General features: G+C 46.2%; 1 protein-coding gene across 1 annotated transcript in view; it reads right to left on the bottom strand.

Moving 5' to 3' along the window:
* Positions 1-24410, bottom strand: part of LOC126277899 (tubulointerstitial nephritis antigen-like) — a 483079-nt gene that overhangs the window by 168348 nt on the left and 290321 nt on the right. The gene's annotated exons all lie outside the window — the stretch shown is intronic.

The following is a 24410-nucleotide window of genomic DNA, read 5'->3' as shown; positions in this document are numbered from 1 at the left end:
GCCTCGGTCATATGCAGTCCTGATTGTGGCGCTCACCTGCACGGCGCCAAACACACATACGACCATAATTGGCACCAAGGCAGAAGCGACTCTGATCGCTGAAGACGACACGTCTCCATTCGTCCCTCCATTCACGCCTGTCGCGACACCACTGGAGGCGGGCTGCACGATGTTGGGGCGTGAGCGGAAGACGGCCTAACGGTGTGCGGGACCGTAGCCCAGCTTCATGGAGACGGTTGCGAATGGTCCTCGCCGATACCCCAGGAGCAACAGTGTCCCTAATTTGCTGGGAAGTGGTGGTGCGGTCCCCTACGGCACTGCGTAGGATCCTACGGTCTTGGCGTGCATCCGTGCGTCGCTGCGGTCCGGTCTCAGGTCGACGGGCACGTGCACCTTTCGTCGACCACTGGCGACAACATCTATGTACTGTGGAGACCTCACGCCCCACGTGTTGAGCAATTCGGCGGTACGTCCACCCGGCCTCCCGCATGCCCACTATACGCCCTCGCTCAAAGTCCGTCAACTGCACATACGGTTCACGTCCACGCTGTCGCGGCATGCTACCAGTGTTAAAGACTGCGATGGAGCTCCGTATGCCACGGCAAACTGGCTGACACTGACGGCGGCGGTGCACAAACGCTGCGGAGCTAGCGCCATTCGACGGCCAACACCGCGGTTCCTGGTGTGTCCGCTGTGCCGTGCGTGTGATCATTGCTTGTACAGCCCTCTCGCAGTGTCCGGAGCAAGTATGGTGGGTCTGACACACCGGTGTCAATGTGTTCTTTTTTCCATTTCCAGGAGTGTATAAATGTATTATGAGATGAAATACAAACAAATGGTAAATTTCACCTGCGCAACGAAAAACGTCGTCTCTGAAGAATTTCCTTTGTGTTGGACTTGGCAGAAACTTCCAGCAAGAAAGTTATTAAGAAAATTATGAAATTAGTTTTGCTAACATCTGAGACATAATTGCTATGTCGTGTTTCCTTTGAGCTACATTTACTTACGAGATACTCCGTGAGCGGTAGCGCCTGAGAACTTGGGTTCCCGTGCTGGTGCCATTCAAAAAAATGGCTCGAAGCACTATGAGACTTAACATCTGAGGTCATCAGTCCCCTAGACTGAGAACTACTTAAACCTAACTAACCTAAGGACACCACACACATTCATGACCGAGGCAGGATTCGAACCTGCGACCGTAGCAGCCGCGCGGTTCCGGACTGAAGCGCCTTGAACCGCTCGGCCACAACGGCCGACTGGTACCATTCTTCCGACCGAAAATATTCCCCAAAGCCCCATCATTTGTACCTATTACAGATTCTTCATCATTACACTCATCACCAAAAATGTCATCTATACGTAGTGAGTTAATTTTCGCTGACTGTACCTTTCTTGCAAACTCACCACCAAGGAGTCATACGAATAGGATGGGAATTTTGACGCTCCATCGCGTCAGTTGAACAAAATTTGGCGCAATATCCCTCAGGAGAACATCCAAAAATTCTGTTAACAAATGCCAAGTCGAATAACTGCTTGCGTAAGGGCCATATACCGTCGTTTTAGGAGAAATTTGCGTCTATAGCCTGAACTGAAAGACAGATATCATTTAGAAGGAGAAGAGCATACGTTTCCGAGCCACCGTACACGATTATTGCGTATTGCAGCAAGTAGCACCACTCATAACTATATGTCAGTCAGAACGAGTACACGGAAAAAAGCTAAACCAAACACACGGAAATAGGAATTGCGACGACAAACTAGGCAGTACCTGACATGGAAACACGGCAGGGCCAGAGGCGGCTCGGGGTGAGACATAAGCGATGACCTTGAGCACTCTCCTTTCGTCAGGCCCTACGGAAACTCCAGGACGACAGACGAGAAAGAACAATTACACACTGAAGAACCAATGAAACTGGTACACCTGCCTAATATCGTGCAGGGCCCGCAAGCAACCTGACGTGGCATGGACTCGACTAATGTCTTAAGTAGCTCCGGAAGGAATGGACACCAAGAACCCTGCAGGGCTGTCCATAAATCCTGTCTAGGGAGTTTAGTGTCCAAGGCAGTGTTTAAACTCGGAAGAATATTTCTGGATCCCTTAGACGTGTGCATTTTCCTGTTGGATTTGCTGAACTCATCCGTAATGCACAATGGATATGAATAGACGTAGGTGAGCAGACAGGATGATTACGTTAGTGTCACCTGTGAGAGTCGTATCTGGACACATCAGGGGTACCATATCATTCGAACAGCACACTCCTCACACCATTATAGAGCATCCACCAACTTGAAAAGTCCGCTACTGACATGCAGGTTCCGTGGATTCATGAGGTTGTCTCCATACCCGTACACGTCCATCCGCTCTATACAATTTGAAACAAGACTCGCCTGACCACGAAAAATTTTTCAGTCATCAACAATCCAGGCCGGCGTTGGTGGCCGAGCGGTTCTAGGCGCTACAGGCTGGAACTGCGAGACCACTACGGTCGCAGGTTCGAGTCCTGCCTCGGGCATGGATGTGTGTGATGTCCTTAGGTTAGTTAGGTTTAAGTGGTTCTAAGTTCGAGGGGGCTAGTGACCTCAGAAGTTAAGTCCCCTAGTGCTCAGAGCCATTTGAACCATTTGAACCAACAGTCCAATGTCAGTGTTGACGGGCCCAGGCGAGGGGTAAAACTTTGTGTCATGCAGTCACCAAGGATATACGAGTGGGCTTTCGGCTCGGAAAGCCCATATCGATGACCTTTCGCTGAATGGTTCTCATGCTGACACTTGTTGACAGCCCAGCACTGAAATCTGCAGCAATTTGCGGAAGGGTTGCACTTCAGCCACGTTGAACGACTCTCTTCAGTCGTCTTTGGTCCCGTTCTTGCAGGATCTTTTTCCGGCCGCAGCGATGTCGGAACTTTGATGTTTCACCTGAGTCCTGACGCAAAAAAAAAAAAAAGTTTCAAATGGCTCTGAGCACTATGGGATTTAACTGCTGTGGTCATCAGTCCGCTAGAACAAAGAACTACTTAAACCTAACTAACCTAAGAGCATCACACACATCCATGCCCGAGGCAGGATTCGAACCTGCGACCGTAGCAGTCACGCGGTTCCAGACTGATGCGCCTAGAACATCACGTCCACAACGGCCGGCTATTCACGGTGCACTCGTGAAATGGTCGTACGGGAAAATCGCCACTTCATCGCTACCTCGGAGATGCTGTGTCCCATCGCTAGTGCGCCGACTACAACACGATCTTCAAACTCACTTAAGTCTTGATAACCTGTCATTGTAGCAGCAGTGCTGTGCCAGACACCTGTTGTCTTATATAGATGTTGTCGACCGCAGCGCCGTGTTTTACCTGTTTACAGATCTCTGTAAACGCATGCCCATACCGATTTCATTGGCGTTTCGGTGTATCTTGCGTAACGATCGTGACCACGAAATTAAAGAAATTCAGCCTAACATTGAATAGTAGCGACAGGCATTTCTCTTCCAGCCGTGACTACTTTGGATCAGACAGAATGGGCATATTATAAGCGAGACGGAACAGTTCAAGTTCCTAGGCGTTCGGATAGATAATAAGCTGTTGTGAAAAGTCCATGTTCAGGATATTGTTCAGAAACTAAATGCTGCTTTATTTACCATTAGAACAGTATCTGAAATAAGTGACATTTCAACGCGAAAAGTAGTCTACTTCGCATATTTTCATACGCTTATGTTACATGGTATTATTTTTTGGGGCAATTCTTCTGATTTTTGGCTCAAAAACGGGCTGTTCGAGCTACATGTGGTGTAATTTCGAGAACCTCTTGTCGACCCCTGTTCAATAATCTGGAAATACTGACCCCTCACAGTATATATATATATATATATATATATATATATATATATATATATATATATATATATATATATATTAATGCCGTTTGTTGTTAGCGATATTAGCTTATTCTCAAGAGTTATCAGCTTTCACTCAGTTAATACTAGGCAGAAATCAAATCTGTATGTGGAATGCACTTCCTTGACTCTTGTGCAGAAAGGAGTGCACTATTCTGCTGCATCCATTTCCAGTAAGCTACCACAAGCACTCAAAAATCTTAGCAGCCTCCTAAACTAAAGAGTTTCTTCATGGCTCACTCCTTCTATTCTGTGGAGGAGCTCCTGGAAGAGCTGAAAAATTAAGCAAAAACCAGTGTTACATTGTTGACTTTTTTTATTTAAACTTAGGAATTGACGCCTGAATACGTTTCTTGTGTTTCATTTTATCTGTTTCTATTATAATTTCACGTATTGACTCGTTCCACGACCATGGAGACTTCTCCTGTGTTTGGTCCCACGGAACAATAAATAAATAAACAATACTGCCATTGGTAGAGCACTTGCCCGCGAAAGGCAAAGGTCCCGAGTTCGAGTCTCGGTCGGGCACACAGTTTTAATCTGCCAGGAAGTTTCACATCAGCGCACACTCCGCTGCAGAGTGAAAATCTCATTCTGGAATACTGCCATTCTTAAGCCCCGACACACGCCGTACGGCGGTGTAGTTTACGTGAGGAAGCTGGCAGGCAGAGGAACAGATCTTCCGCGGCGCTCGCCGGGAGGCGGGAAGTTTGCGGACCCCCGGGCAGACGATGGTGCCAATTACCCGCTGCCGGCACTTACGTAAGCGCCGTAATCGACCGCTGCCGTCTGCGCCTGGTTGTGCGTGTCTGACTCAGCACCGGAGCGAAGGGCGGGCCAAGTTCGCGGGCCGCCGATCGCTGACCTCGGGGGGCAGCGAGGGCTAGCGGCGCCGTGCGTCCTCTTGCTGCCCGCCGATTCGCTTACACACTGCCACCGCGAACAAATTTCTGTCGCAAGCATGGTCCCTGCGCTTCTTCATCCATAGCGGGGTAGACAGCGGCGCTCAGGTTGATGTGTTCCATGACTTCAAGAAGGCTTTCGATACTGTCCCCCACAGCTGCATAGTTTAAAAAAAAACCGAGCTTACCGAGTATTTGACCAAATTTGCGACTAGATCGAGACTTCAAGAACTCAACATGACGCTCTTATCGGAAGAAAATCGAGAATTGTAGACGTAATTTCCGGGGTACCCAAAGGAAGTGTGATATGACCGTTATTGTTTATACTGTTTGTACACTGAATAACCAAAGAGATTCGTACACCTGCCTAATATCGTGTAGGGCCCCCGCGAGCACGCCGAAGTGCCGCAACATGACGTGGCACGGACTCCAATAATGTCTGAAATAGTGCTGGAGGGAACTGACACCATGAATCCTGCAGGGCTGTCGATACATGCGTAAGAGTACGAGGGGGTAGAGATCTCTTATGAACAGCACCTTGCAAGGCATCCCAATATACTCAGTAATGTCCATGTCTGGGGAGTCTGGTGGTTAGCGGCAGTGTTTAAACTCAGTGTTCCTGGATACACCAGACGTGTGGGGTGTAGCACTGTCCTACTGGAATTGCCTACGTCCTTCGTTATACTCAACAAACGTAAGTTAGTGCAGGTGATCAGACAGTATGCTTACATACATGTCACCTGTCAGAGTCGGATCTAGGCGTATCAGGGGTCCCATATCATTCCAACTGCATACGCCCCGCACCGTTGCAGAGCAACCCCCAGTTTGAACGCCGACCGGGGTGACCGAGAGGTTCTAGGCGCTACAGTCTGGAACTGCGCGACCGCTATGGTCGGAGGTTCGAATACTGCCTCAGGCACGGATGTGTGTGATGTCCTGTGGTTAGTTAGGTTTAAGTAGTTCTAAGTTCTAGGTGACCGATGACCTCAGAAGTTAAGTCGCATAGTGCTCAGTGCCATTTGAACCCAGTTTGAAGAGTTCCGTGCTGACATGCAGGGTCCACGGATTCATGAGGTTGTCTCCATACCCGTACAAGTCCATCCGCTAGGTACAATTTAAAACGAGACTCGTCAGACCAGCAACAGGTTTCCAGTCATCAACAGTCCAATGTCGATGTTCACGGGCCCAGGCGAGACGAAAAGCTTTGTGTCGTTCAGTCATGAAGAGCACACGAGTGGGCTTTCGATGATGTTTCGTGGACTTGTTCGCTCTCTGACAATTGTTGATGGCCCAGTAATGAAATCTGTAGCAATTTGCGGAAGGGTTGCTCTTCTGTCACGTTGAACGATTCTCTTCAGTCGTTCTTGGTCCTGTAATTTTCTGGCCGCAGCGATCTCTGAGGTTTGATACTTTATCGAATTCCTGATGTTCACGGCACACTCATGAAATGATCGTACGGGAAAATCACCACTTCATCGCTACCTCGGAGATGCTGTGTCCCATCGATCGTGAACCGACTATAATACCACGTCCAAACTCACTTAAATCTTGATAACCTGCCATTGTAGCATCAGTAACCGATCTAACAACTGCGCCAGACGCTAGTTATCTTATATAGACGTTTTCGACAGCAGCACCGTATTCGGCCTGTTTTCATATCTCTGTATTTGTATACGCATGCCTATACCAGTTTCTTTGGCGAGTCAGTGTGTATGAATCTACTCGGAGCGCCAACTCTGAAGAATGTGATTAGATTTTCACAAATATCTATCTTGACAGTCAACAGTATGTTGTACCGCGGCTATAAATATTTACAAATCAAGAAATACAAAAGAAAACTTCAACAACCAAAATCACTAACTACAACTTTATATTTGAGACTAAGTTACCATTATCGGGTCTGTAACACATATAGATCGAAATATAATCACGATGAGATCGGATATTCTAGGATGTGGTACATATGTACATAACATGGTTGCATAAAACGTATCATATGCAAATACACCTCAATGAATCTCCATCGTCTCTACAATATGCCGTGTCACTTCATGACAAATCATTCCATGAAGATGAAGAAAATGATGCATCGGCAAATCGAGTATAAGACAAGGTTTACATAAAATGACATGCATGTCGTACCGACTATACATGCTCATGTTCATACAACGGTACAACGGATGAACGAGGACTGAGATTCAGAGGTCAACAGCTATCGCCAGGTGGAACTGTAGTAGTGAATAGACGTCGAGCACCTTGTTATGTCGCATCAAGATTTCGTGCTGTACTGTTGGTGGCCTAAAATAATCTAATTTGTATATAGTAGTTTAAGAGTGCAAGAGATAATTGCTCTCTTTTATTGCCTATATACAGGTGTTTCGCAATTAATGTTACACACTTTTAGATTTACATAGGAACCCATGTCCGGAAACAGCATCCGATGACGCTACAGAGCTTCAAAGTTACAGGTGCTGGCGCCTGTAAATGTATGTATATACAGGGCGATCCCCTGATGTTAGAGATTATTTTAGAGTCCATGTTTAGTGGACATTTTTTCTTGTCTGGCTCCAAACTACCACCTCTAAAAGTTACAGACCCTGCATTCTTAGCAACAATACCCCCGGTTTATGTATTCCACTGTCAGAGGTTTATTTTCGCTTGCAACTTTCGAATCGCTCACTTCCGAACGAGGGACCCTTATCTTAAATCGATACATTTAGTCTTCTCCATCATCCTTGATAGTCTGTGACGTCACGGGATCACTCTGTGTGTATAACTATATATATATATATATATATATATATATATATATATATATATATATATATATATATATACATTGACAGGCGCGGGTACCTTAACTTTGACGGTCTGTAGCGTCATTGGAAGACATTTCCGGAAATGGTATCGTATGTAAAACTTGATCTATTGGGTCTCCTCTAAAACCTCCAGAAGTGTGTAACATGAATTGTGAAACACCCTGTATGTGTTGAACAGAACGGAGCAATTAGCTCTTGCACTCTTAAACTACCATATACAAATCAGGTTCTTATAGCATACCAACAGTACAGCAAGAAGTTTTTGTGCCACGTAACGTGGTGTTCGACGGCTGTTCACTACTGCAATGCCACCTGGTGGCAATTGTTGACTTCTGAATCTCAGTCTTCGTTCATCCGTTGTATGAACATGAGCTTGTGTAGTCGGTACAACATTCATGGCATTTTATGTAAAAATTGCTTTATTCTTGAATTCGTGTTCATGTGATGACTTATTATGATGTGATACGGTACACTGTAGAGACGATAGACGTTCATTGAGGTGTATTTGCATATGGTACGCAGTATACATCCATGTAAGTAAGTACGTACCACACCCTAGTATATCTGACCTCATTGTCATTGTAATTTCGATGTATATGCTTTACAGACCCGATTATGCAGATTAGATTGCTGAAACTGGTCAACAAGTTTTTACTTGTCTATTTCATATTATTCTAGATCGCCCCCTTTCTGAAGTAATGTCGATCAAATAGAATCTACAAGTCACTATTACTAATGGAATAAATTAATAGCATGGTAACTATTAATTAAACTCTCAGGGTCAGTACTAGGGTTTTAAACGTGGTTGCTAAGAGACAGGCTGAACTAGCAGGTGGACTCTGCCGGTAGTGATGTGTTGCACTGCAAGTCATTTACCGCGCCGCTGTCGGGATACTGGCTGCGCGGCTGAATGGGTGGCGGTTGAGGCCAGCCGCATCTCCGAGTAACTGCGAGGGCGTGACTGGCGGTGAGTGTCTTACGGCTGCAGACAGAGCTGTATGCATGGCGTTAGCAGTAGTGGCGCTCAGAAGCTAAGTCTTATCAAGGGCATTATCGGTGTCCCTGCTCCTGCTTTACTGGCGAGCTTCCGTGTCCACTGTGTCGGAGTCAAGATGCACACTAGGACATTCTCTCTCGCGGTATTATGCAAAATAATCAGGTTGTTGTAATTAAGGTGCAGCTACTCACAGGGGTCAAGTATGGGCTGCAATTATTATTCGGCTGTTGAACTTTATACATATGTTAATGCCTTAATGCACAACCTATTTATGCCAGAAAAAAATAATTAGTTCCAGTTTTGTTGACCTGGAAGAGGGAGGCGTCCTATCGCGGTGGAAGTTATTGACGAGGATGCTGTTGATATAACTGACCATGCAGATCGTGTGCCAGGCACTACTAGTGCTCGTTCAGTCTCACGGGAATTGTCGTCCGCCGGTCGGGGTGGCCGAGCGGTTCTAGGCACTTCAGTCTGGAACCGCGCGACCGCTACGGTCGCAAGTTCGAATCCTGCCTCGGGCATGGATGTGTATGATGTCCTTATGTTAGTTAGGTTTAAGTAGTTCTAAGTCTGGGCTACTGAAGACATCAGATGTTAAGTCCCGTAGTGCTCAGAGCCATTTGAACCAATTGCCCGTCCCGTCATCAACAGTACGGAAAGTTTTGCGGTCTGTATTACACTGGTACCCGTGCAAGACCCATACGGTGTAGCAAATGGAACTTCATGATTCGTAGCAACGTTCTGAACTTGCTCGTCGGTTTCCGGTATGTGTCGAAGTTGATGACATGGGACCAGGCAATATTCTATGGAGTGACGTGGCACACGTTACACTATAGGTTGCAGTGCTGTTAAACCGCGCGTTGTACACGAAGAGCCATTGCACTCTGCCGTATGTGAAAGTGTAGTGTGGATTCACAAGCACCTATATTCTCGGTCCGTTCTTCTTTCAAGGGGATACACCCAGAGCGCCGGTCAGGTATACTGTGACGCATGCGCGTTATCGAGATTCCTTATATAACACATGATTCCTCCTTTGGAAGAGCTTATCGTTGTGGAACTTTTCATGCAAGGTGGCACAGCAACTCATGTCGCTCGCCCAGAGAAAGATCTACCTGATGCAACCTCCCACAAACGTTTCGTCTCCAGAGGTTTACCAGTTGCATGGCCTGGAAGATCACCTGATCTGAATCCATGTGACCTTTGGCTCTGGGGGTATCCAAAAGAACGCATTTACCAGGGATACATTCGGTCTCCACCTGATCTGAAGGCCAATTCAGATTCCACCCGAACTGCTGTGAACAACAGTTGATCACGTCATTTTACGGATGCAGCATCTCTGCGACGTCTCCAGTGACTTTATTGAACAAATTGTGTAAGCAGCGATCAACAATACATGGTGTCCTACTCAAATTTCCCTGGTTTCAAGGACCCAGGAGAGAAAAACCACAGTAGACGCAACAGTGAAAAGTGCACCACATTGTAGAGCATTTCAAAGAATTTATATTCCCGCGCCAGAAATGTCAAATATCGTCGGCAGAGCGCAGCATGGTCGCATGAAGTGAAAATGGCGACTCCGGGCAGCACGCACAACCAGTAGTATGGTTTGCAGAAACAAAATCGCCGATTACTGTGCAAAGAAATTGTAGTCGAGTGTATGAATGTGATCCACCTGATGTGAAAAGAATTAAGGAATGGTATAGGAAGTTTCTGGCAACAGGAAGTGTTCTGAAACATTCTACGGGCGCACGATACAGAGTTTCAGAAGAGACAGTGGAGGACATCAGACAGAAGCCCACGTAAGTCAATTCGTCAAGCATCTAGGCCACTTGATGTGCCTCGATCAACATTCCACAGTGTAGCTCACCAGCTTCTTCGTATGTGTGCTTACAAAGTGCAAATTCTGCAACATCTGACGCTAACGACAAACCGTGCCGGGGATATGCTGCAGCGTATTGATATGGGTGCCAGCTTTCTGGAAAGACGTTTATTCTCAAATGAGGCAACCTTTGGTCCATCAGGAAGGGTTAATAGGCATAATGTTCGGATTTGGGGTTCGCAGAATCCTCACGTTGTCATTTAACATGTTTGTGGTAGCCCTAAACTAAATGCCTGGTGCAGGCGAATGCATGACAGGATTGTTGGTCCGTTCTTCTTTGCGGAACAAACAGTGAATGGGTCAGTGTATCTGGACATGTTAGGGCAGTTTGTGTACCATTAGACAAGACTTGAAACCCAACATAATATTTCAACAAGATGTAGCTCCGCCACATTGGTCAACGGCTGTTCGCAAGTTCCTGGATAGAAAATTTTCCAATCGTTGGATCGCACGTGGAGGACCGATTGCCTGGACACCATGTTCACCCGACATTACTACGCTTGATTTCTTTATGTGGGATTTAGTGAAGGACCGCGTATATGCGACCAAAGTGGACGATATTTCTACGTTGTGACATCTGACCACTAACGCGATTGTAACAATAACAGAGGAAATGTTGCAAGGAACTTGAATATAGGCTCGATATTCTTCGTGCTACAAATGGTTCACATGTAGTGGTGTATTGATGATAAATAAATAAATTCTTTGAGATGCTCTACAATGTTGTGCATTTTTCATTGTCGTATCTGCAGTATTTTTTTCCCTGGGTCTTTGAAATCAGGGAGGTTTGAATGGGACATCCTGTAAAATCAACACTAAGCTTTTCTCACTTATAATTATGACCCTTTCTGCCCACATCCCGTCCCTAATCCATTACATAGGAAACATTCCTATTATGTCTTTCATTTACAGTGCCAGGTGCCACACGAAGCTCACCCACGTTTTAGAGTTTCATTGTCTTCATTAAATCATTTAATGCCATTCGCATAAAACAGTTTCACCAACAGCGCACGGACCCTTTTCTCGACAGCCATACTGTTCACTGACGTTATGGCATGTCAAATGACAGGGAGGATGCTATACCGTCATAGAAACAGTGTACAGCGCAAGATTTCCACATGGTGGCCACAACTGGAACTATGTAATTTATTTTCCAGCGTAAATCGGTCCCGCATTAACGCATTAGCATATTTACTGGACCTCTGTGAGTAGATTCACTTTAATTATAACCATCCGGTATCTCTCTGGGTGTAGCATGCACCTAGATGGTCAGCTCATGTTCTTCTTCCGGTCAATCAAAGTATTTAGGAACATCTTTCTTAACTGCTGCGTGCCTCTACAATATCGATTGCAGATCGACCACTCGAAGCCGCCAAGAAGGTTATTACTAGAAAACATTCCCCCGCTTGGCAAATTGTGTCTCGTCCGTTAAGTGCTGACGTCCCATATCCTGTGGATGTGTCTATTCTTCATCGCTAACTTCGAAAAGCGGCTGTAAATCTACAAACGTCGGCTTTAATCCTGGCTTAGCAATAGGGGGAGGGTCGATAACCGGTTCATTACCTGTTGGGCCATACAATAGTGGCTCAGGGAGTGCCCTGTGATTTTCGTCGACTCCAAACTGCCCAGGTGATTGCCAGCTTTGGAGCCACGCTGCTATTGTACCTGGGAGGCAGTTTAAGCGTCTCGTCTGGCCAATATATTACAGACTCAACAGGATATGGAACAGGCAGATTTGTAGCGAGATATAATTCAATCGCCCAACCAGTCTGCAATGATTTACAGCGATCGGTTTTGGCAAGTGGTAAAAGAGCGCGTTTTGCAACAGCAGTGGCAGTTACGAGAGGAGTCAAATGAAATCTTAAAAGTGTAATTAAAAATCGACATTTCGCGCCATTGTTCCGTTAGTTGTTAGTACCTTTGTCAGTCCTACAGAGGGCAGCATACTACAGACAAGCGAAACGCGATCACAACAACAGTTCAAAATGACTGCCGTGCTTGCCACGCCACACGCACCATTGAAGAAAAGCACTATGTCATACGTTTTTTGAGCAGTGAAGGTACGAAAGCTATTGAAATCCATCGGCGAAAGAAAGTCGAGTATGTAGAAGTATGTCTTTCACTATATCAAGCGTGTGAGTGGAGAAGAATGTTCGGAAATGGCGTGACGTATGTGACAGACGCTCAGCGCCTAGGTCAGGCACACCGCAGTGTGACACCAGAGTGTGCTGCAGCAGTTGAAGCCATTGTGACGGAAAATCGTCTTGTGACGGGAATGGAAGAGCCGCAAATTTGAACATCATTCATGAATTGCGTAAATTTCATAAAGCGTCTGCAAGATGGATGCAACGGCAGTTCACTCCAGAACTCAAAGAGCGATACGTTGGCGTCTGTGAATATCTTTTGGGGTCCTTTGAAGCAGAAGGTGTAGGCTTCTTCGCGAGAATCGTTACAGAAGACGTAACCTGGATACACTACCACAGTCCGAAACAAAGAGAGCAGGCAAGGAACGGCGCCGTCCCGCATCACCAAAACACAAGCAGTTGCGGACGCAGCCATCTGCAGGGAAGGATTTGCTGACTCTTTTGGGATGAACTAGGGGTTGTCTTGGAACACTACAAGACTTGGGGAAACATCACCAGCGCGTAACATGCCAATATGTTAAAAAATCAGCTTCGGCCTGTAATAATATAAAAGCGACATCGCCTTCTGACTACAGGTGTTTGCAAGATGACAATGCTCGGCCTCATACCGCCCATAAATAATTTGAAACCATCCATGACCTGCACTTTGATACTCTTCCAAACCAGTCTTACTCTCCAGAATCGCACCGAGTGATTACCACATGTTTGGGCCACTAAAAGGTGCGATGGGAGGAAAGAAACTTTGTTTCGATGAATAGTTGCTCCTGGCTGAGTGGCTGCGTACACAATCAAATTAATTATTTTCAGAGAAATCCGTGCACATCCTACGCACTGAAGGAAATGTGTTGAACGAAAAAAAAAAAAAATGGTTCAAATGGCTCTGAGCACTATGGGACTTAACATCTGAGGTCATCAGTCATCTAGAACTTAGAACTAGTTAAACCTAACTAACCTAAGGACATCACATACATCCATGCCCGAGGCAGGATTTGTACCTGCGACCGTAGCGGTCGGGCTGTTCCAGACTGAAGTGCCTAGAACCGCTCGGCCACACCGTCCGGCTGTTGAACGACAGGGAGACTATGTCGAAAAATCATACACTTTTAATTTTTTATGGTTTTCTTTTGACTTACACCCGCTCCCGCCGACCCCCCCCCCCTCCCCCCCCCCTGCTCCATCTCCAGCCCCGTATTGTACTTGTTTTCAGGAAGACGACTCTTCATCTATCCGAGGTGTTGTTCGCATTTAGGTTTTCCGTTGTTTCCCTAAATCATCAAATGCCAGGACGGTTTCTTTGAAAGGACGTGGACATTTTGGTACTCATCCTTCACTAATCAAGCCTGGGCTTCGTCTCAAATGATCTCATCGTTAATGGAAAAGCAAACCCGTAAGTTCCATCCTTCCTTCCAACTTGGACTCGTTGTTGTGAAGCCTTAAATAAGACACTTGCAGCGACTGCTGGGAGGTCGCTCTAGACTTCGCACCCTTGTGAGCTTTGCTATAGACTGTCAGTGAGAGTCACTGCCGTCAGATACCTGGCTGAATACAATCAAAACAATTAGCTACCACTGATAAGTCGAATCCTGCCTCGGGCATGGATATGTGTGATGTCCTTAGGTTAGTTAGGTTTAAGTAGTTTTACGTTCTAGGGGACTGATGACCTCAGATGTTAAGTCCCATAGTGCTCAGAGCCATTTGAACCATATGAACCACTGATAATAGCCTCTTTTCTAACGTGGGAAGTATGGACGCCATGTAATGGCAGACTCCACGTGGTAGTGATCTGCAATACACAACTAACATCGAACTCCACTTACCACTGTTCAGTTTCAAAGTAATAATGACACTCAATTTATCGTTGATAAAATGGGTATAATATTATCTGCTTTTTAAATTTTAGTGTCGGACAGAAACGTCAAATTAGGCCAAGAAAATATCCATTACCCGACCATAGGGAAGTGCAGCTTTCAGGAAGAAACCAAGAGTAACGGCTTCAGGATGTTAACATTTACCGCTGCAGAGTACATACACTCCTGGAAATTGAAATAAGAACACCGTGAATTCATTGTCCCAGGAAGGGGAAACTTTATTGACACATTCCTGGGGTCAGATACATCACATGATCACACTGACAGAACCACAGGCACATAGACACAGGCAACAGAGCATGCACAATGTCGGCACTAGTACAGTGTATATCCATCTTTCGCAGCAATGCAGGCTGCTATTCTCCCATGCAGACGATCGTAGAGATGCTGGATGTAGTCATGTGGAACGGCTTGCCATGCCATTTCCACCTGGCGCCTCAGTTGGACCAGCGTTCGTGCTGGTCGTGCAGACCGCGTGAGACGACGCTTCATCCAGTCCCAAACATGCTCAATGGGGGACAGATCCGGAGATCTTGCTGGCCAGGGTAGTTGACTTACACCTTCTAGAGCACGTTGGGTGGCACGGGATACATGCGGACGTGCATTGTCCTGTTGGAACAGCAAGTTCCCTGGCCGGTCTAGGAATGGTAGAACGATGGGTTCAATGACGGTTTGGATGTACCATGCACTATTCAGTGTCCCCTCGACGATCACCAGAGGTGTACGGCCAGTGTAGGAGATCGCTCCCCACACCATTATGCCGGGTGTTGGCCTTGTGTGCCTCGGTCGTATGCAGTCCTGATTGTGGCGCTCACCTGCACGGCGCCAAACACGCATACGACCATCATTGGCACCAAGGCAGAAGCGACTCTCATCGCTGAAGACGACACGTCTCCATTCGTCCCTCCATTCACGCCTGTCGCGACACCACTGGAGGCGGGCTGCACGATGTTGGGGCGTGAGCGGAAGACGGCATAATGGTGTGCGGGACCGTAGCCCAGCTTCATGGAGACGGTTGCGAATGGTCCTCGCCGATACCCCAGGAGCAACAGTGTCCCTAATTTGCTGGGAAGTGGCGGTGCGGTCCCCTACGGCACTGCGTAGGATCCTACGGTCTTGGCGTGCATCCGTGCGTCGCTGCGGTCCGGTCCCAGGTCGACGGGCACGTGCACCTTCCACCGACCACTGGCGACAACATCCATGTACTGTGGAGACATCACGCCCCACGTGTTGAGCAATTCGGCGGTACGTCCACCCGGCCTCCCGCATGCCCACTATACGCCCTCGCTCAAAGTCCGTCAACTGCACATACGGTTCACGTCCACGCTGTCGCGGCATGCTACCAGCGTTAAAGACTGCGATGGAGCTCCGTATGCCACGGCAAACTGGCTGACACTGACGGCGGCGGTGCACAAATGCTGCGCAGCTAGCGCCATTCGACGGCCAACACCGCGGTTCCTGGTGTGTCCGCTGTGCCGTACATGTGATCATTGCTTGTACAGCCCTCTCGCAGCGTCCGGAGCAAGTATGGTGGGTCTGACACACTGGTGTCAATGTGTTCTTTTTTCCATTTCCAGGAGTGTAGTTATCAGCTCTACAAAATTCCTACATAAGAAAATTCGCCCAGGAACATGGCGCTCACCGGATAGAAATAGCGCCAATCATACAGACCCTGTAATGATAGACATGCAGCACTGAAAACTAGTTACAGGTGTCGTAGGCAGACGAGGAGTGGAGTGCGTGACTGACCATTTCTTGGTAGAACCCAAACTGGATCTACAAAAGTTCAGGTTTGTATTGTGTAGCGTGTATTAAACAGGGGACCTACAAACGACGGAGAGGCTTATGTCCCACCGTAGTCTCTCAGTGGTTCACAACCTCACAACAGCCCACAGCAGTCCACCCACTCCAACGCCACCCCACACCGAACCCAGGCATTTTACGGTTGCAGCATCTCGTCGGCGTCTCCGGTGCCTTTATTGAACAAACTGTGTTAGAAGCGATTAACAGTAAAAACAAAAGTATGCTTTTCCGACTTACATGGCCCTTGCTCCCACGTCCAGTCTCTCATCCATTACAGACGGAATATTCCTACACGCCTTTCTCTCATTTCTAGTGCCTGGTGCCACACGAAGCTCACCAACGTTCCCCTGCGCCCCCGGGAACGTCTCATACCAGACGAGCGTAACCCCACATGTTTGCGTGGTAGAGTAATTACGGTGTACGCGTACGTGGAGACAGTGTTTGGCAGCAATCGCCGACATTGTTTAACTGAAGCGGAATAAGACGAACCAGCCCGCATTCGCCGAGGCAGTTGGAAAACCGCCTAAAAACCACCCACAGGCTGGCCGGCGCACGGGATCCTCGATACTACTCCGCCGGGCAGATTCGTGCCGGGGACCGGCACGCCTTCCCGCTCGGGAAGCAGCGCCTTAGACAGCGCTGCTAGCCAGGCGGGCTAAAAAAAATGGGTAGAAACCCAGGATCGGACGTGGCAAAACTAAAAAGTGAGGAAAAACGTACAGAATTTGAGCTAGAAATAAATAACCATTTCGATGGTCTAAAAACCTGCAGATGATGAAGAAGACCTGGAGAATGTTCGGCACACAGTGAGGACAAATGACAGATGCTACCAATAAAGTTTTGCACAGAAAGAAAAAAGAAACGGGGAAAAGATGGCTTAATGAGGAGCGGTGATGATGTTAAGAAAAGGAAAAAAGCACGTAAGTAATGGCTACAGGACATGAATAATGAAACACTTAAGGAAACACAGATAGAAGCGCGTAGAGAGGCATCAAGAGTATTGAGAATTGAAAACACCTAAAAAGAGTTATAGAAAATGTGAAACTGAACACCTGAAACCTGGACTGTAGAAAATTAATGTGTGAAAACAGCAAGAAAACGTTTCAACGCAAGGAGTCAGCACAACAATGACAAAAATGGAAACATGATTATGGCTTCTGAATCAGTCTTTCAGCGATGGAAAGAATATTTCTATGTACTACTCAACTGTCGTCGCCCAGACTTACGTCTCATTGAAAACGAAAGAGAAATAATTGACATCACGGTTGAGAATACGGTGAAAGCTTTACGGAAGATGAAAAGCAATAAAGTGCAGGAGAGGGTATGGTCTATGAAATGTTGAATTATGGAGGAAGCAGACTACAGACATAGCTGTGCAAACTGTTTCAGCTCACTTGGAAGACTGAGGCTTCGCCAGACAGCTGGAAGACAGCAGATCATTTGTCCAAAGGAAGCAAGATGGGTTACTCTAAATACCGAGCACTCAGTTTGCTGAAAGTGACTCACAAAAGCGTTTCTAAGATTATTTAAAAAAATCTAAAACCATTTTCAGAGAATATTGTGGGAGAATATCAGACTGGATCCGTGCAAGCCGTTCCGCTCTTCGCAATGTGTTTGCTCGTAGGCAAATTCCTGAGGAATATTAGGAAACAGGAAAGTCCAGGTATTGTCCATAGACTTTCAAAGAGCTTATGACAGTAATCTTCGAGATAACCTCTCTATAATCCTGAAGGTGATCCGAATCCCAAACCACTGAAATGATTAGCTTATTTATGAGTGAATCGAGAACTGGAGGAGCGTATCCACAACTTTTTCCCATAAGAACTGAATTAAGACAGGGAGATGCACTATCGCGGCTACTGTGTAATCTCACCATTAAGAAAGTTGTAAGAAAGAGCAACGTTGAAGACTGTAATGGGCTGCGAATGGAAGGTGACAGATTTCAGATATTCGCTTACGCAGACGACATAGTGTTAGTGAGCGAGAGCGACAAGAAGTTCAAATGGCCCTAAGCACTATGGGACTTAACATCTGAGGTCATCAGTCCCCTAGACTTAGAACTACTTAAACCTAACTAACCTAAGGACATCACACACATCCATACCCGAGGCAAGATTCGAACCTGTGACGGAAGCAGCAGCGCGGTTCCGGACTGAAGCGCCTAGAAGCGCTCGGCCACATCGGCCGGCTGAATGTAGTCAGCTGGGAGGAAACGTCAACAGAGAGAATCCAGTGAGACTGTTGATGCAGCGCATGGTCTGCAGGTCCTGTGACCGCTGGTTTGGCAGCAAAGTAGTCGAATGGAAAATCCTTAAAAGGCAGCTATCACAAAATTATCAGTGGTCTGATATTTATTTAATTTGGTGGAAATAAAATCAATATAATGCCTTTTCTGTACATTCCTGCAGTTGACGCCCTTAAGTCGTTTCTTTCTGATGGATGCAAATGTTGCAATTAAGAAAATTATTCGAATAAAAATTTTCCATTACATGACAGCAGGCTGTTACAGCAACCGCTTTAAAAGTGTTTCAGAACAAAAACAGTCTCGGTTGCGAAATTATTTAATGTCTACGACGCGTTTCACCCTTTTGGGGCATCATCGGATTGTATACGAAAACAAGAAACCAACCAATGGAGGAAAAGGGCATGGTCCTATCTTGTACGGCTACGCAGACAATGTAGACTAAAAGAAATAAAATGTTATGTAAAAGTGACCCATCAGTGATAAAACCACATATAATGTAAAGTAGACAGCAGGGTAACCGGATATATAATCTATCCGGCACGAAACATCTAAAACATGAGGTGGACCTAGTAAAGAAGATTAACAGCCACAATAACACCGCAAAAGTGCAAATATGTGACTGCCGGTTCCTCCGTGGTATTCAAGATAGGGCCACGCTTACATAACAGCGGAACGAGGCTCACATGGCGCAATGTCTGTATTGACGCGCACTCAAACATTGCTATGACATACTGAGCTACAGGAACCGCGCCTTGGTGTCTGTTTTACATTATATGTGGTTTGAATGGGTCACATATCCAGCTACTTTTACGTAACGTTTTATTACTTCTAGTTCACGTCGTCCGCATAGCGGTGCAAGATAGGACCAAGCCCCTTCCCTACATCTGTATCTAATTGATTGGGTTCTTGTTTTTGTAGACATCCGATGATGCCCCAAAAGCGTGAAGCGGGTCATTGCCTTTAAATAATTTCGCAACCGCGATTCTTTTTGTTGTGAGACAGAATTGTTCATAATTAATAAATGTTAATCAACCTAAATTAATTTTCCAAGCTTGGCCGTCATCAGCTAAATTCGTCGCCGCTACAGCGTACACCTCAACGAACCGGTACTGTGACAAGTGGGTGGGCAGACCGCAGTCTTATGCACGCCTATGCAGGAAGTCGTCTGCGGGGCCGAGCGTTGAGTGAATGACTCAAGGAGCCGTGAAGCAGGCCACCTCGCCTCTATTCTCGCCTCGGCGTGGAAGCGAGCCAGGAAAAACGGCATCCGGCACCCCTCATGCAGCGAGAGAGCTCGTTACACTTAACAGCTGGCGCGAAAATTCGAATCTCCTGACGTGGCGGCTGCTTTTAGCAGCGGGCTCGCCTTAGCGCCGCCACAATACGCCGGCCATTCAGTCGGAAATACTCAGATGGTCGTCGAAATTGCAACACCAGGTAACAGAGGATGACACTCATAAAGCTGAAATACTAAATACCTTTTTCCAAACCTGTTTCACCGAAGAAGACCGAACTGCAGTTCCTTCTCAAAATCCTCGCACGAGCGAAAAATTGCCTGACATCGAAATAAGTGTCCAAGGAAAAGAAAAGCAACTGAAATCAATCAACAGAGGAAAGTCCACTGGACCTGACGGAATACCAATTCGATTCTACACGGAGTAAGCGAAAGAACTTCCCCTCTCCCCCCCACCCCCCCTTCTAACAGCCGTGTACCGCAAGTCTCCAGAGGAACGGAGGGTTCCAAATGATTGGAAAAGAGCACAGGCAGTTCCAGTTTTCAAGAGGGGACGTTGAGCAGATGCGCAAAACTATAGGCCTATATCTCTGACATTGATCTGTTGTAGATTTTTATAACATGTTTTTTGCTCGCGTATCATGTCATTTCTGGAAACCGAGAATCTACTCTGTAGGAACCGACATGGATTCCGGAAACAGCGATCGTGTGAGACCCAACTCGCTTTATTTGTTCGTGAGACCCAGAAAATATTAGATACAGGCTCCCAGGTAGATGCCATTTTCCTAGACTTCCGGAAGGCGTTCGATACAGTTCCTCACTGTCGCATGATAAACAAAGTAAGAGCCTACGGAATATCAGACCAGCTGTGTGGCTGGATTGAAGAGTGTTTAGCAAACAGAACACTGCATGTTGTTCTCAATGGAGAGACGTCTACAGACGTTAAAGTAACCTCTGGCGTGCCACAGGGGAGTGTTATGGGACCATTGCTTTTCACAATATATACAAATGACCTAGTAGATAGTCTCGGAAGTTCCATGCGGATTTTCGCGGATGATGCTTCAGTATACAGAGAAGTTGCAGCATTAGAAAATTGCAGCGAAATGCAGGAAGATCTGCAGCGAATAGGCACTTGGTGCAGGGAGTGTCAACTGACCCTTAACATGGACAAATGTAATGTATTGCGAATACATACAAAGAAGGATCCTTTATTGTATGATTATATGATAACAGAACAAACACTGGTAGCAGTTACTTCTGTAAAATATCTGGGAGTATTTGAAGTGGATTGATCATATAAAATTATTTGTTGGTAAGGCGGATGCCAGGTTGTGATTAATTGGAAGAGTCCTTAGAAAATGTGGTCCATCAATAAAGGAGGTTGCTTACAAAACTCTCTTTCGACCTATACATGAGTATTGCTCATCAGTGTGTGATCCGTACCAGGATTATTTGGTAAGCGTGATAGCGTTTCGGAGATGTTTAGCAAACTCAAGTGGCAGACTCTGCAAGATAGGTGCTCTGCATCGCGGTTCTAGTCGCTTCAGTCTGGAACCGCGCGACCGCTACGGTCGCAGGTTCGAATCCGGCCTCGGGCATGGTTGTGTTTGATGTCTTTAGGTTAGTGAGGTTTAAGTAGTTCTAAGTTGTAGGGGACTGATGACCTCAGATGTTAAGTCCCATAGTGCTTAGAGCCGTTTGAACTTTACAGAGCTTTTCTGAAATCACGCTTCGTTATAAAGGTGTGATGTCAGACTATAAGATGAAAAAAAATCAGTTTTCTTACCGAATAGTTCCCTCGAAATTTAATGAGAAAGACTGCATAGCGAAATCCCGAAACAGTAAAAGTTTTACTGAGAAACTAATTACAGAGATGGATCATCTAAATAAAACAAGTTTATTCAGATACATCGGATGATCTGAAATTTCCCTCCCAATGTATCTTATGACAACTTGTGTGGCGCAACCTCTGTGTTGCACAGGGCGATACGACAGAGGTACAGTATATATTGGTGTTGTATCGCTGCCATCCCAGAGAGGAAAAGTTAAATCCATATGTTTATGTGCATTTCACTCATGCGAGTTGCTTCCGCATTATATTGTGAGTCACTTAGCGTGTGGTATTGCATTGGGTCAGTGAGAACGATGCCTATACACATCTTCAGAATGTACGTATCCTTCTGTGAAGGCTCTAAGGAGAATGAATATCACAATTCGTCATCATTATATAGGCCTATAAACATGATACTGTGGACCTAAGCCTTTACATTTCTGACGTGTTAAGGCCAGATGCTCTACCCTTCCTCTGTGGTCTCTGTAGCAAGGTAACACAAGACTGCATGTTGTCTATGCTGTCTTGACCAACCTCGATAGAGAGGGTGTTCGACTATTGCCCTAACCAGGACTATGTCTCTTCCGTTAAAAACGTTTGGTCATGTGCTGCCGAGAGACTGGCTTACATAAACCATATAGTTCTGAATAAAAATGTTAGTTTTTAATAGATACTAGTGGTTCTTACCCCTACAGTGTTTCGTTCCACTTACGTGTGTACCAAATTTCACTGATGAACTTCCTCCTCCTTACCCTCCAACGTCTCTGTCCTTGTGCTACACCCTCTCTGTTCATCTCCTTCTCATCACTTTCTTCTTTACGTCTTCATCCTGACCCCAGTAGATTCTACTGGTTCTTACCCACACAGTATTTCTTTCCAGATTGTAACTAAAGTGTGTACCAAATTTGACTGATAAACCTCCTCCTCCTTTCCCGTGCCACGTCTCTGTCCTTCTCCTACACGTTCTCTGTCCATCTCCTTCTCACGGCGTACCTCTCCAAGTTATTACCCGGACCCCAGTAGGTACTAGTTGTTCTTACCTACACAGTATTTACTTCTAGATCGTAACTAATGTCTGTACCAAATTTGACTGATGAATCTGTTACCCCTTACAGAATCTTTAGTTTAGAGATAGCAATTCCCTTGTTTACAAAAAATATATTTCTGGTTTGGACTAGCCACTGCCTATTGCCTCGCAATACTGTTTTGTGTGTCCTAACTAAAGCGTTTCAAAATCCGAGTTTTTCTGTATGTTGGTTATGGTGTGTTTCAGAGATGAGAAATTACCTTTTAGTCCGATTACCTAAGCTAACAGTTCGTAACACGATCACAGCCAAAGTTTAGTAAAATAGTAGAACGAGACAGATAGAATGTGAAACTTTCTGACAGATTAAAACCGTATGCCATACTGAGACTCGAACTCGGGATATTTGCCTTTCGCGAGCACGTGCTATACCAACTGAGCTACCCAAGCACTACTCAGGACCTGCCCTCACAGCTTTACTTCTGTCAGTATCTCGTCTCCTACCTTCCAAACTTTACAGACGCTCTCCTGCGAACCTTGCAGAACTGGCACTTCTGAAAGAAAGGAGTCTCGGTCCGCCACACAGTTTTAATCTTCCAGGAAGTTTCATACTCGTATCAGCGCACACTCTGCTACAGAGTGAAAATCTCATTCCAGATAGAATGTGTTTAGACATCAGGGAATAACTTCCATGCCACCAGAAAAAGGAATAACTTGTAAAACTCATTAGGATAAGGAAAATATTGAGATATATCTAACAAATAATAGAGTGCATGAGATTTTGGTGCTACTAGCTGGGTACCCGGCGTTGGCTGGGTATGTATTTATTTCAGCCTACAAATAGTCCATCTCTTCCTTATGATTCTCTCTATCTCCTCTTTCCCCATCCTCTGTCCTTCCCTCCCCTCTGTTTGTCCACCTACACCGTCCCTACTCTCTGTCCATCGCTTCCTGCCCCTCTGTTTGTCCATCTGCTCCTACCCATCTCACTATCCATCTGCTCTTTCACCCTCTCTGTACATCTGCTCCTTCCCTCTCTGCCGATCTCCTCCTCTAATTGAATCTCTTCCTCCTCTACCTTTCACCACCTCCCACTCCCCTCACTCTCCCCATTTCCTCCTGCCCCCTCTCTTTGTTCATGTCCTCCTCTCTCTGTACGTCTCCTCCTTTTTCCTTTCTCTGCCCATCACCTCCTGTTCCGCTTTTCTGTCCATTTCCTCCTACCTCTCTTTCTGTCCTTTTCCTTCTTCCTGTTCTCTCTGCTCATCTCTTCCTTCCTCCTACCTCTGTCCACCTTCTCATCCTTTCTCTTTCCATCTCCTGCTCCCCTCCCTCTACTCATTTCCTCCGACCCCTCTCCCAGTCCATCTCCTCCTGCCTCTCATTGTTCATCTCCACCTCTTCCTCCTTTCTCTCTCTATCGATTTCCTCCTCCTCCTTTTCCTTTCCCCATCTCTGCCCTTCTGCTACACCCGCTTTGTCCATCTCCTCCGCTTCGTTTCCTTCTCTACGTTACCACTCCCCACTGCAATAGATGCTAGTCGTTCTTACCTCCACAGAATATCTTTCCAGGTCGGAACTAAAGTATACACCAAATTTGACTGAAATCGTTCTAGGGGTTTAGGATGAGCTTTTTACCTATGGCCTTTCTCGCTCTTGCACTTGTCAAATATATTTTAAATACGATGTTGTTGTTGTTGTTGTGGTCTTCAGTCCTGAGACTGGTTTGGTGCAGCTCTCCGTGCTACCCTATCCTGTCCAAGCTTCTTCATCTCCCAGTA

The sequence above is a fragment of the Schistocerca gregaria genome, chromosome 6, assembly GCF_023897955.1.
Source record: "Schistocerca gregaria isolate iqSchGreg1 chromosome 6, iqSchGreg1.2, whole genome shotgun sequence".
Taxonomy (NCBI): domain Eukaryota; kingdom Metazoa; phylum Arthropoda; class Insecta; order Orthoptera; family Acrididae; genus Schistocerca; species Schistocerca gregaria.
This window is presented reverse-complemented; position numbering and strand designations above follow the sequence as displayed.